At 43.9% G+C, this 13,142-nt stretch overlaps 1 protein-coding gene across 7 annotated transcripts in view; it reads right to left on the bottom strand.

Moving 5' to 3' along the window:
• elmo1 (engulfment and cell motility 1 (ced-12 homolog, C. elegans)) overlaps positions 1–13,142 on the bottom strand; it is a 109,620-nt gene that overhangs the window by 70,926 nt on the left and 25,552 nt on the right. The window contains exon 1 of one of the 7 annotated variants that reach the window (XM_086192666.1): positions 10,356–10,517. The exons of the other annotated variants lie outside the window; for them this stretch is intronic. The gene's annotated coding sequence lies outside the window, so the exon portion shown is untranslated. Of the gene's footprint in view, positions 1–10,355; positions 10,518–13,142 lie in introns of those variants that run through there. 7 annotated transcript variants of the gene reach the window in all.

Here is a 13,142-nt window from a genome sequence, read left to right as displayed (position 1 = left end):
ATGAAGGTGGGCTCAGACTAATTCCTGGGAGACCCATATTTGAAGCAGAATGGTGTGAGAGTTGATTATATGGATCTAGATAGATCTATCTAGATCTAGATCTATCTAGACAGATCTAGATCTATCTAGATACATATACATGAATATCACTGCACATGCTACATGCTGCCACTTGGTGACATCATCAGAGACCACAATGCATGTTTCCATAGTTACACGGATGATACAAAACTGTACATATCTGCAGAACCAAATGATGCTGCAGCTATTAACCCTATCACCAACTGTCTATTTGGCAATAAATAAATGGATGAGCAATAACTTCTCAAAATTAAACGAGGATGAAACTGAAATCCTGCTCGTTGGGCCCAAACCAAAAAGTTAACAATTAACCTGGGGAAATGAACTCCATGGATCAGAGCTGAGGCTCCAGGTCTTGGTGCTATCTTAGATTCAGATCTGAGATTCAGCTCCCACATGAATAAGGTGACCAATACATCATTTTTTTTCCACCTCAGACTTCCATCACACATTCGTAAACCAAAAAAGGTGCTGAGGAGCAGATTCATGCCTTCACCTCAAGTCGACAGGACGGCTGTAATGTAGCTTTTTACCGGTCCTCTGAGAGACTCCAGCTCATCCAAAACTCTGCAGCTCAGATGTTGACCAAAACCAAGAAGAGAGAGCACATCAGTCCAGTTTTAGCTGCCCTGCACTGGCTTCCTGCAGCCTTCAGAACTGACCTTATTGACCACCTCCTCCTTATACACAAAGCTCTAAATGTGCAAAGACCGAGTTACATTGCTAACTCCCTTGTTTGCTACGTACCCTCTAGAACATTGCGATCATCTGCAGCTGTTTTTTTGTTTCGTTTTTTTTATGTTTCCAGCACCGGCAGAAAGAAGAAGGGTGATGCAGCCTCTGTCAATCACGCCACAAAACTGTGGAACAAACGGTCGATAGATTTCAGGGAAGCCGGCTCGCTAGACACCTTCAAAAGAGAGCTTAAAACACATCTGTTTACCCGAGCGTTTGAACAGCCTTGCACTTTCTCTCTGCTACACTTTTTTTTAATGACTGTTGTTTTTGCTGCACTTTTATCTATGAATTTTATTTCACTTTCACTTATCTTTATTTCATTGTAATGTATTTTGTTTCCCTTTGAATTATGTTTCTTCGTTACTATGATTCTTAATACGCCGTTCTGACTGATCATACATGATCTTTTAATATCATCTCTTTATTTTTACTGGGATGTACATCATTTAATCATCATGATCATGACATGACAAACCTTTTACGACTTTGTACGCTGGTGATGCGTACTGAAGACATCAGATACATGAAGCAAGATATATGGAATTACGTAGCAAAGACAAAAATCGTTAAATCACTGTAAATATGTTTTATATTCTAGATGCCTCGAAGTGGCCCCCCTTCGCTTTGTTGCCAGCGCTGCAAACCCTTGGCCTTCCCTCCATGAGCTTCATGATGTCATCACCTGAAACGGTTTTCACTTCTCAGGTTCGCCTTGTCAGGGTTCATTTGAGGAATGTTGTTGCCGTCTTAATGGGGTTGGGACCATCAGTTGTGTTGTGCAGAAGTCAGGTTGGTACACGGCTGACAGCTCTGTTTGACCACCATTAGAATTCATGGTATGGCAGGAACCAATCAGCTCGGTGAAGACAAACGACAGTCCATCATTACTTAATCAGCTGAAGGTCAGTCAGTCTGTAAAATTGCAAAAACTTTGAATGTGTCCCCGAGTGCAGTCGCAAAAAACCATCAAGCGCTACGACGAAACTGGCTCACATGAGGACGGCCCCAGGAAAGGACGACCAAGGGTCTCCTCTGCTGCTGAGGAAGAGTTCAGGGTCACCAGCCTCAGAAATCACAAGCTAACAGCAGCTCAGATTAGAGCCCGGATAAAAGCCACACAGAGTTCTAGTGGCAGACACGTCTCTACATCAACCGTTCAGAGGAGACTGCACCAATCAGGCCTTTATGGTGCTGCTAAAGAAAAGCAACAAGCAGAAGAGATTTGTTTGGGCCCAAGAACACAAGGAGTGGACCTCATACCAGTGAAAATCTGTGCTTTGGTCTGATGAGTTCAAATTTGAGATCTTTGGTTCCACCTGTAGTGTCTTTGTGTGATGCAGAAAAGGTAAAGGGATGTTCTCTACATGCATGGTTCCCACCGTGAAGCATGGAGGAGGAGGTGTAATGGTGTGTGTGTGTGTGTGTGTGTGTGTGTGTGGGGGGGGGGGGGGGGGGGGCTTTGCTGGTGACACTGGTGGGGATTTATTCAAAATTGAAGGCACACTGAACCAGCATGGCTACCACACACCTGGCCTCCATAGTCACCTGACCTGAACCCAATCCACAGGGTTTGGGATGAGATGGACCAGAGTGAAGCCGGAAAGGGCCAACAAGTGCTCAGCTTCTCTGGGAACTCCTCCAAGACTGTTGGAGAACCGCTTCAGGTGACGACCTCATGAAGCTCACGGAGAGATCGCCAAGAGAGAGCAAAGCAGTAATCAAAGCAGAGGGTGGCCATTTTGAAGAATCTAAAATATGAAATATGTTTGGAGTTATTTCAAACTTTTTTGATTACTACATAATTGCATCTGTGTTCACTCATAGTTTAATGCCTTCGGTGAGAATCCACAATGTAAACAGTCATGAAAACATTAAATGAGAATGAGAGGAATGAGAATATATAAATGACCACAGGCAGAATAGTGAGTGATGAAATGTGTGTGTGCACTTTCCAGATCTGTGTGTGTGCGCGCTGGTGTATTACACTGTGTTTGATAACCAATTAAAAGATATACGTCACTAAACTGATCTGGTGTTGTGTGTGTGAGTCACCCCATAATAATCCACACAGCCTTTATTCAAGGGCCCGTTGCCATGGCAGCCGCTGCATCAATGGCTCGAGATGTGGATGCATCTTTCTTTCCGAAGCGCGTGTCATACTCAAGTCACGTTTGTCACAACTGAACTCCCCCAAAATGAGTCACCCCACCCCTCTGCTTTGAATCTGGCCATTCACATAAGAGGGAGGAAGTGTCAGTGAGGATTGACTGAAGATTACAGAGGCTTCCTAACACAGCATGAAGACTTTGGTTTCATTCAGTTAGCTTGAGAGATCCTCTGCCCCCCCCCCCCCCCCCCCCAGGGACAATGTCACGTCTGGTCCCCATTATTGGTTCAGCAAGGTGGTGGGGAGCAAAAAAGACGTAAAACGCTGTGACAGACATCTGGAGGAACACGACCTTTGAGCTCAGAGCTGGAGAAAGCAGGTGGAGTTCCACGCCAGCGTCATTTATGATCCTGAATTATACACACAAAGACAAGATTCAGTACGCTACACATACTATACACGCAAAACCTGTGATTCATTCAGTTGTATTACAGACGACAGCGCGTTAGTCATCCAGACACAGTTTTTCCTTCCACGCTGACAGAAGAACAGACACTCAGTGAAAGCAGTGAAGCTGAGGCTCCTGATTATAAGTGCAAAAACTTCAAGAATAAGTCTGATTTTTACGTTTTCGGCATCATAGGTAATCATAAATTCACCAGTTTGTCAGTTCTCGTCCAATTCTCTCTTGTTGATGATGATTCCGACACCGGAAGCTGTTTTCATGAATATCAATATTTGTTTACATCAGGCTGTAGAAAATCCCACAGCGCTTCCAATTAATGGAGCAAAAGTTGTGATGAAATGCATGAACTGTGATGCAGATGGAAGGAGTTTATTTGAACGGTCAGTATCGGTGTCACGGTTCATGTGATGCACACACCGGCTATGGAATCTGTGATTGACGTCACTATCAGCACGAGACATTCCGTCTGTAACTAAGATGAACGTATTTGGAGGAGAAAAGGACGGTGAACTTTAAAATGACAAAATTATCATTGATAATAGCCGATATCGACATATTGTTTATCATTATTGGCTGCTTAATATTGCTTGTTAGCCAAGATATAAATATGTACCAATAAATCATCACCACTTAGCAGCACCTGCGTCTACTAACAGACAAAAGACGCTCTGGAAGAGAAATGTCAGAGATGTTTGAGGTCGTTTTTAAAGGATGAGTCGATTTATCAGCTCCGGCGTGGATCATTTGGTACATTTCGGTAGAAATGCTGGACGTAGCTTGTTGACCTGAATTAGCTCGGGATCCAGGGAGTTGCTGTTGTTTTTTTGTTGACAGACAACAGACATTTACATCTGGTGTGACTCAGGCAGAAAACATGTTCCCTGGCGAGGTAGAAATGCCGGGGAGCTTCTGCAACTGTTATCTGTGGTCCAAACAGTCACAGTACAAATAAATTGAAGAGAATGTTGTAGCAACCGGGGTGGGTTTGGAACTTAACAAAATATATAACTTAGGTCTGGCCATTTTTAGACATTTTAATGTGGAAATGTTACAATCTTTCAGGAGTGCATACAGGAGTACATTAGTAGTAGACTTTCTTCATTAGTTGGGGACAAACTGTAGTCAGAATTTCCAGTCTGACTTCAGCTTCGCTTCTAAGCGTTGACCTTCAGCATTTACTGAGTAGAGCATCCATGTGGTTTTTCCTCTGCACAGAAAAATAAGACTTTCCCTCTGAATAATAAGATAATCTGACTAATCTAATTTACAGTGTGTAGTAATCCAGAGGATGCTGGTGAAGAGATGACAACTGTGTTTTCAATCCCAACACTAAATTTGGTGAGAATGCTGCACCCTGTGTGTGTGTGAGAGAGAGAGAGAGAGAGAGAGAGAGAAAATTTGGAGATGCACTTTTTAGATTTGTCATCTTAGCCCAAAGAAATGATGGCTACAATAACAAATGAAAGTGACTACACACACACACACACACACACACACACACACACACACACACACAGCTGATCCAATGCTGACAGCCACAGTAAATCCTTTGAAAATAGACTCAAACGTAATTGAGAGACATGGTTCAACACACCAGCAGTGCAACGCTCATTTGATCAACATTATTTTTCCCAGAAATCAGCACCTGGTGTGTGTGTGTGTGTGTGTGTGTGTGTGTGTGTGTGTGTGTGTGTGTGAGAGAGAGAGTGTGTGTGTGTGTTACTGTGCATCATATCAATACCCAATCTGTTGCTCTGTCATATCACTCAAAGCTCCCTTTACAGTGTAAATGGAGCCTTGTTATCGAGCTCGCTGCTGTCAGAGCTCATCATGTCAGAGAAGGTGAGTTGCTGCAAGCTGCTGGGGAATATAAGAGTGTGTGTTGTCTGCAAACGGGACACACACACAAATCACTCCATCTTCCCCCCTAATCAACATTCAGTTTCTCAGAATCGAACCCCGTTTCCTTCCTCGTCTCTTTTCCTCTGTTCATTCGTTTAGTCTACCGATATCCTATGGTTAATGCTTTAATCAATTTCTCCTCCTTTCTTGCCAAGCCTGTCTTGTCAGAATCTAGCCAAAAAATACTTTATGTAGGAAAAAGCATTAAGCAGACGCCACATTCCCCTTCATTCATTAATATACGTTCAAAATACTTCCACTGGTTTAATTAAACTAATGTACTGTATCCAATAACACTGCCAGAATCATCAAACCGCTAGTCTAACTGGGCTCCAGTCCAGCGAGGTATTGAAATCTGTATGTTTGCTCATCGTGTGTGTGTGTGTGTGTGTGTGTGAAGTTAATCTGGCTTCAAGCCCACCTGCTGTAACCAGAGAGGAGGCTGGGACACACAAGCCATAATTCCTCAAGATTAGCTTCAAAAAAGGTGGGAAAGAAACCAAAATCTCATGTTACCTTCAAAACCTGGTGATCTGATCTGCAGCCAGAGGTTAAAATCAAGGTACAAAACCATCAATAAAGAGGGGAGAGAGGGTAATCAGAGATGAAACAGAGACACAGAGAAGTACTGTGATTTGTTGGGCAGCAGAGAGAGTGCTGGGTTTCACCTCAATAATTCATGGTGTGTAACGCGAGGGTCACACCGTCGGCGGAGGGAGGAGAGGGAACAAGAGAGCAGAGAGTGGTGAAGGTGATAATGGTGAAGGAAGAGCGAGAGAAAGGAGGAAGGAGGACAAAGACATTGAGCAGGACATAATGGCATTAAAAGCAGAATATGATCAAGGGAGTTAAAGTGATACTTCACCCAGAAAGAGTGTTTTCACTTTTAAATTCAAAAGGTGCCTCACAAGAAGCTCACAAAGAGGATTCCCCCCCCCCCCCCCCATCCTGCTTCACTTCTCTGTGTCTCCAGAATGCAGACAGAGCCAGCCACATACATTCAGCTTGAAGGTAACTGATGGCTAACAACAACAAAACTAACGAAAGCCTTCAAGGGCCTTCAGTCTAACCCACATTGTATTTATCCCGATGCTCAGTAAACCACAAACTCTTTGATTTGAGACTAAAACGAACCGACGCTTCCACTTCCAGCTGGAGCACTCCGATCAACCAGATCGCCTGCTCCCGTTCACAGCTGCACCCAACTGCAAGCGTTGTTCATTCACGGTGTGATTTGTGTGTTTTTTTTTAAATGAATGATTTGGTGCAGTTTTGCTATTGTTAGCCATCTGTCCCAATTAGCTTCAAGCTAAATATACGTAGCTGGCCCTTTCTGCGTTCTGGGGTCACAAAAACATAATGCAGGAGGGAAAATCATCTCTCTGAGGACTTGAAAAGGCAAAATACCCTTTTTGGCCGAAGTTCATCTTCCGTCATATCATGGCTTGATGCTTAACTAAGCTAGCCAGAGGTTACTTCATATTCACTAACATGTGATACTGATCTCATCCCTTGGCAAAGAAGCTTATTAGCACATTTCTTGAGATGACGAACCATCTCTTTGCAATTTCCCATACAGCTTAATGACAAAAACGCATAATTCACACAAACATTCATAATAAATGGGCTGCATTTATATGCTCAAAAAACTTCGCCATGGCCCAACACCTGCAGCCGCACCTGCTGCACAGTTTTAAACATTCAACTGTGTCTAATTAAATGAGAAGGGGGAGCTGAAGGGGAGGCAGTAAAGCACATTATTCCTGCAGGGTCTCTCGGGACATTTAGGAACTCTAATGATGGGCCAGAACGTGAGACAGCAGTTTTTTGTTTTGTTTTTTGTTTTTTTTACAATGTCAGTGACCAACCAGCACTGAAACCCGATCAGCCTAAGACTTCAAAGCAAAGAAAAGTGTTTGTGCAAAACACAGGAGGGGGGTCTCACGGGGTCTCTGACCTCCTAATTGACAGATGGGACCCCCTGATAATCTCAAAATGACATTTTACGGTGACAAAATGCACCTTATTATTCTCTGTAAAGAAAGCGAGGATTTTGTGTAGCTTTTTGACACCCTTTTCTTCTCTTCTTGTGAGCTAAGATGGGTGCTGGGTGTTATCGACCAAATGTAATATGATCTCATTTTTTCAATAAATCACAGGGAAAAGTTTGCTTTCACTGCCAATGGAACACATCAACTTTCCAGGATATTAGCTTATGCTATGGCTAGTTAGCATAGCATGATGAATGGAAGTGGGTTTTAACTGTTAGCATAACAAATCTTGTCCAAAATCTTGACTTGGCCAAAAGTGATGATTCTCCTCCTCTTTCACAAAGGCAGCCATGAGTAGTTGCAGAAGTTGTTCTTCTAGTCTTCAACTTTTTGTTTTATTGGCTAGAGTTACTTTTGGGATGCTGTATTAAATCCTTCCTTTTCACTGGTCCTTGAACAAATCATCTGAAGTGCTCTCCCAAGAGGAAAATAAAGCTCCATAATTGTGATTTCTCATCAAAATTGTTTTATTCGGCCTGTCTCATTCTAAATTTTACGTTTGTTTTTTTTTTCCAAAACTTGCACTAACCAGACGCTGTTAAAAAAAAAAAAAAATCGACATTGCTCAGGGCAATTCAGAAGCTGTGATTGACTCTACAAGGACAAACAATCACGGGACAACATTTCAGAGAAGATCAGGCCTAACTGAGGTGGCAGGAGGGATGTCGTGAAGATGAAAATAATTTTGATATGGGATTAGATCTTGATGTGCGCTCAACTTGTCCCGTGACACAATTGTGATGAGATTATACGGGACACATGTTTATACCTCCTCATGGCCTCTAAAACTACCCATAACATGATGTAACCTCACTCTCCAGCAGCAGACCACGTGGGCAGCTGGCCAAAACCTACTACTCGGTTTTGAATGCAAAACTGTACTCCAACCACTGACTTCAACCATCTGTTTCAAATATTTTTAGACACATTTTTTAAGCCATAATTTCCGTGGTTTTGGGCAATATTTTTTAAAATTCGTGGTCATATAAACAGCATATAACCAATTTGGCGAAGCAGCAACAAAAAGTCATTTTCTGACTCTTTTATTCACACAGACCATGAAACAAGCAGCAGCAACAGCAGCATGAGGTCACAATGTCAATCAAAATTCCTCAACTGTGAAAATTAATCCTCTTATACTTCCATCTCCAGCTGCTCTGGTAGGTGAACAGAGAAGTATGCACACATCAAGTTTCAAAATATCATGTGCATTTTGAGTGCTTCAGTGTGTGCACTCCAGCGACTGTGCACGCCGTCGCTGGGCGCGGGTGTGTCTGCGTTAAGGGCTGGGTAGATTTCAAAAGGACCCATTCTAGGTCTTCATCTGATGCCTCTACAAAGGGTCGGCTTCACCACAGGGGCTGGAGTGTGTGTGTGTGAGTGTGTGTGTGTGTGTGTGTGTGTGCATGAGAGAGATGAGAGTGAGAGAGAGAGTGTGTGCAAGTACAAAAAGCACACCATCCTTTATCCAAGAGCAGAGACAAAAGGCCACCAACACAGTGCAAAGGACCGAAAATTACTGTTGCCCTCTCACAGACTTTCACACACCAGCCACATGACGGTCATGTTACACCCTTGAGGAGAGGTGTGTGTGTGTGTGTGTGTGTGTGTGTGTGTGTGTGTGTGTGTGTTTGTGCGTGCACGCACATTGAACTACACACACAGACACACATGCAGAATATCACAAAACTTCCCATGCTCCCTAGAGTAAAACATGCATCTTAAAAATTCACTGTGTTGTGCGCAATCTCTCTCCAACATAGCCAGCAGCAAGCCCACAGGAAAAGCCTGCTCGGAAACAAAAGGCTGACAAAACAGCTACAAATAAAGGAAGAAGACAAAAGGAAGAGGGGGAAGGCTGGGGTCTGGGTTTGGAAATACGGTCTCTAGATTGAAAGAAGGAAGTGCCATGCTTTGCTTTGAGAGATTCAAAGCAAAATGACCAAGAATGCAATGAAGAAATCTGAGTCAAATGTTGCTGCACAGCCAACAAAATCATCTGATTCCTTATTAAATCAGTGTGGCATCCTCTGACGTTCAGGGCCAGTCGTCATCGCTGCCTAATGACTCCTCTCAGGCCTGTGCACCTCTTAGTATCACAAACCTACACACTTCTTTCTAGAATGCTGCAACCAGGATATCCTGTCAAATGTCAGCACTACTGAATCGGGAGCTTAGAAAAAATAAAACCTCTAGGCTGCTCGTGGGACATTAACAAGTCAACCGCTGCGCATATACAACGGAATCTGTGCGTATGCCTGTATAAATGTACGCGCATGCACACACACGCACGCACACACACACACGAGAGCAGCTGAAGCGTGGAGCTGGAGAATATTGCTGAACAAGGTACAAGCGTCGCTTAAATAGTGTGCAGCGAGCAGAGCAAGCCAGCAATTTGAGGTAAACAAGTGAGTCAGAAACAATTAGAGGTACTTGGATGGCATTTTGCAAACCCAGCTGATCAAAACACTGGAACATTTAGAGACAAGAGACAAAAAAAAAAAGAAGGCCGTTGCCAGAAGGGGAAAAAAAACAAGGTGAATTTAGCTCCTCAGGCACACGATTAATCTATACTGTGTATGGAATTCTAATATTGCCAAGTTCTGATTTTCCAATGCAGCAACTGCAGTGCGAGGGCCTTATGATCTGTCCTTATCCATTCCAAATTCATAAACTAACTGACACCACATTTCCATCCCCCTCAAACCAGGAGTCCTCAACTGTCTTAAAACACATCCGTTCTTTGACGTTTCCACTCTTCCCCGGTTGGATGTGGAAAACCGCACCGCGTCCCATCTCAGATCAACCAGCAAGCATGTACAGTATGTACCCAGACATTCACGATTCCAGACTGCAAACATCTCACCACAATGTTCGTGCCCACAGATGACACACTGCAGAGGAAAAGAGGCAGGAGTGTGCGCGGGGCCGCACCCTGAGGCCTACTGCATCCTGTGTAATGTTAAAAAAACCAACCAAAAAAAAAAAACACACCATGAGGACTCACCTCACGGAGAGCTTGACAAGAGGTCTGGTCGTTTTTCTCCCAATCAACCTCCTTCCTCTGCAACCACCACCTTAAAATAGAGCAACTTTAGCCTCAATATCTGCCGGTAAGTGAAGTGCTTACTTCATCGTAAAACAGAGACAAAGGCTTCAGACTTCACAATGGTTTGCGGCGCCTGAAGTAAAAGAACGACCAAGAGGGTGAGAGTGACGCACAGAAAGGGGAAGTAGGCGTTTGTCGAGAAAAGAGGAAATGTGTCTGCGAAAAAAAGCGGCAAAACTCAAAGATGAAATGAGATCTGGAGTCTTCAGATTTAAGTTTACAGAAAAACAAAACACGCTTCCGAGTCGTCCCCGTAAAGTAAAATGTAATCAGTTACGCTCGTCGCCTCAAGATTAAACTACAAAAGCCATATGTCCATGTTGAGTGTAACTCAGCTGCTAAATCAGACAGCTGACCCTACAAGAGGCATTCAAAACCTCTCAAGATAAACTTCCCTCTCACAAACTCCACCAATCCCTTCATTCACTTCAGTGCTGCAATACAGTCATTCCTGCAGCTTTAACTTCTCGCTCACCACTGACGCAGAGCAAGTGCCACCCACAGCAGTGAGCCCTGATCATGTGCTAGCAGGCTAAATACCAAAATTAAACATTTACTGTACAGGCAGGGCGATGACATCTTTATTTGAGACTCAGAGCTCAGCGGGGTATTTATGCAAGTGACACGCACAAACAGATGTTTACTCCACCCAGACTGAGGTCAACTTTGGTTTAAAAGAGGCTCGTAATATGAAAACACGCAGGCCTTTTGGTTCTGACTCAACTCCCATAGAGCCGAAATGAGAGAAAATGGATCCGAGTGTCCTCTGCATAGCGACGCCGATTAAAACAACAAGCTAATAGAAACATTTTGAGTTTATCTTTTCAGCCAAGCATCACCATTATTGATAAAACAGTACAAAAGGGTCAAATATACCAAGAACCATCACCACCCACTGATTGCAATTCTTGATATAAAAAAAACACAAGTGGCCCATTTTTATCTACTTTGGCTGTCCGCCCAAGTTTTTAAGGGGAACACCAGGCTTGTTGGTGAATTGTCATGTGGTTTGCAGTTTTGTTGATGTGCCAGGAAACCAGAGGAAGTGACAATGTTTAGAAGACCTCTGTCACCCCTTGTAAGACAACCGTCTGTCAAGCAAACTGAGGTTTGCACTCTGGCGAGCTCGCGCCTGCAGAGCAGGAAGAGAGCTCCGGGGAATCGCTCTGCACATCAAAGCTGTAATGACAGTTTTAGTTTATATTTAGTTTATAAAAATAAAACAGTTTCAGCACTCGCTCTTTGGTTGTAAATGCAAAGTGTTGCCATATAAGCGCAGTTCTGACGTCCTATAAGACAAACTCAGCTACGTCTCGTCTGCTGTCACTCTAGAAAACACAGGAACTTTCTAGTAGACAATTGAGTCCCACTGGCAGTACATCCTCCCAATTCTATTGAAATTTTATCATGATTGTGTTTATATCAATCTGTAGACAGACAGACAGACAGATAGACAGACAGATGTCCCTCCCACCCTTGAAGGCTGGTTCTATGTCATTCTCTAGCTCACGTCCTCTACCTGAGGCCTGGGAACTCGATCGCCCCCTGATGGCTGGTTATGGTATAGGTGATAAATCCCACCCCTCTTCTATAATAGTTGCCAAACTAACCAAAGTTCACATCAAATGGTAAACAGTATTTAGTGTCTTTCTACTCAAAGTGCGATGGTGTCATCTCTTTCACCTTTTCACACACACACATTCACACACGGACCATCAGGGGTTCAGTATCTTGCTCAAGGACACTTTGAATTGTCAGTGGGGGGTTGAGGATTGGACCAGCAACCCTTGGGTTGCTAGATGGTTGCTCCACCTCGGAGCTATGCCACCCTGAGAATACATTTTGACAGCTTAAAAGAAAGTTTAGGTGGCAATTATCTCCTCATAAGTTTGGTTTTAATCCACTATTTGACAGGAGGCGTGATGTCACATGACTGACAGCCACTCTGACCGAGCACCTGCAGGTTTCTGTCAGGGAGCAGTATTTGAGAACCTCAGAAGATGATTTAACGCAAACTTTTCACCCGGATGTTCATCTGTTTCAGAGGACATCTTTCCTCGGTGGCGTGAATGCTGACCCCCTGCATGCAGACGTCATGAAAACACGCAACACCACACACACAGAAATGGCAGCTGGTACTCAAACACAGGACATTCTTACTGTGAGCTAACGCTGTAAATTGAGTTGTTCCACAGAAAACCAGACCACAGCTCCCCACAGGCCCAAGTCCCTCCTGGGCCAACTGAGATTCCAAATGACTCAACCAGAGCAAGATGGCAGCACCTGTGTACAGCATATTTAGGCTTCATTTTGTACCGTGAGAGGAAAATAGGCGAGTCATCCATCCGTCTGTGTTGCATAAAGCCCATCAGACTAGTGTCTCCATTAGTCAGTATGTCAATCTCATTGTCATATTATCACTAATGCAATACAAGCTAGATTTAGCGCTGTCGCTATACGGTCAGTACAAGTCGCTGTTGTAGGCTATTGCGTGTCGTCGTGACAAATGCCAGGCTGCATCGACCAGTTTGAGCTGGGGCTTCAGATCAGACCAGAACTCAGCCCTCGCCCAACCCCCCCGTACGCATCTTCCTTCAGCCTCGTGACACATTCAGCATTCTGCATCTCGTCCGTCCTCAACCTCTCATCTGCCGCTCCTGTTCTGCACCTCCAGGTCTCTTCAGG

The sequence above is a fragment of the Aulostomus chinensis genome, chromosome 22 (assembly GCF_037954235.1).
Source record: "Aulostomus chinensis isolate RoL2024-O1b breed Wild chromosome 22, RoL_Achi_v1.0, whole genome shotgun sequence".
NCBI lineage: Eukaryota > Metazoa > Chordata > Actinopteri > Syngnathiformes > Aulostomidae > Aulostomus > Aulostomus chinensis.
The sequence above is the reverse complement of the archived record's forward strand: the minus strand, read 5'-3'. Positions and strand labels throughout refer to the sequence as shown.